At 50.8% G+C, this 1,422-nt stretch overlaps 1 protein-coding gene across 1 annotated transcript in view; it reads right to left on the bottom strand.

The window, feature by feature from the left end:
- Nucleotides 1-220, bottom strand: part of CABLES1 (Cdk5 and Abl enzyme substrate 1) — a 75,730-nt gene extending 75,510 nt beyond the window's left edge. The window contains exon 1 of the mRNA XM_026058635.1: nt 203-220. The gene's annotated coding sequence lies outside the window, so the exon portion shown is untranslated. The remainder of the gene's footprint in view (nt 1-202) is intronic.
- Nucleotides 221-1,422: the final 1,202 nt, after the last annotated feature.

Raw genomic sequence — 1,422 nt, 5'->3', positions numbered from 1 at the left:
GTGGGGCGACTCTTGCGCCTGCCTCAGCTTGCGCGGACCGTCTCCCGCGGAATAAGGAGTCAGCCTGTGTGTATGTGACATTTCGCAAGTTCCCCAAGCCATTAAAGCACCCCCCAGCCCCTCGGGAGAAAGCGCGTTTATTTTATGCCCCCTCGTAGCTTTTCCAAGCCCCAGGACATGTGTTTTCCCCGAGGATCCGCACCTGCAGCTGCCCCCGACGAGCGCGTCCCACTGCAGTGCAGCGCCGGGCTCCTTCCCGGACTCGCTTCATTGCCGCTGGCTCGACCTTACTACAACTGCTTTTGTCCTGTGGTGATAATTTCATCAACAGCTTATGTAAGGACTGGATAACGTATACACACCGACACCAGAGCATACGGTTATCGAAAGATAGCAGCATGCCTTCAGAAGGCATTGCAATGGCTTGTATTATTTTGCTGTTGTATTTTTATAGTTTTGTATCTCACAGTTATATATTGCTGGTGATTAACAGCTTTTCCAAACTGTTACAAATTTTGTAATGTTTATGCATCCCTATCAAACACTTCTGTTTTACAATTTTATGAGAATTCGCTAATTTGATAAGCAAAATAGCTTGTGTGGTCAGAGAGGGAAACTGAATGCTGTTGTTGGAGGAAGCTGGTTTTACATTCCTCTCAAAACTGAGCTTTGAAGCGTTCAGCTTCAGAATCAGGCTCTATGATTATTTGTGGATTATTTGTGAAAGTCTGGCCTTTGCTGACACTGGGTGCTACAAACCCCTAACTTCAAGGAGCCTGGTACTGGGGAGGATCTCAGCAGCCCTGAGGTAGGTAACTCAGCTCATTATGTAATGAAGACACCAAGCGGCCAGCCGGCTGGCCGAGCAGGAAATGCTGAGCAAGTGAATGGGAAATGATGTGAAAAAGGACTGTTTGTCAAATCTCAAACCCTTCTTTCCTAACGGCTGGCACTGATGTGCCTGTCTCTGGTGCGTCAGGGATGGATCATTTAGGGTGGAAGTGGGTAGACCTGAGTGCCAGACCCGCCTCACCAGAGAAGGGTCAGACTGGCATCTCCCACCTGCTAGGAGGGTGCTCAATACTCCAGTGGTAGCAACATGTCCTTTGAACAGCCGCATGATCAGCTGTGGACGGTGCGCTGAGCCACCATCATGACGATGGATAAGCAGGTAGCCGGTTTCTGTTTTGGAGAGGAAGATTGAGAAATTGCGGGCCTGCCACCTTCCTTGGCAGCAGTACCCATTTCTGATGTGAGGCCCCGTCGCTGCAGCAAGAAGCAGCGAGCCGCCTGGCGTTGGGGAAATGAGGCACTCAGGTCCCACAGGGGTGCTCAGCGCTCCTTTCGAGATAGTTCCACTTAGGAGCCGATTCAGGACTCTTTGGAGGAGGCCTCCTGGGCCACAGAGAAGTGTCACAGCTC

The sequence above is a fragment of the Apteryx rowi genome, unplaced genomic scaffold (assembly GCF_003343035.1).
Source record: "Apteryx rowi isolate R43461 unplaced genomic scaffold, aptRow1 scaffold_149, whole genome shotgun sequence".
NCBI classification, from domain to species: domain Eukaryota; kingdom Metazoa; phylum Chordata; class Aves; order Apterygiformes; family Apterygidae; genus Apteryx; species Apteryx rowi.
This window is presented reverse-complemented; position numbering and strand designations above follow the sequence as displayed.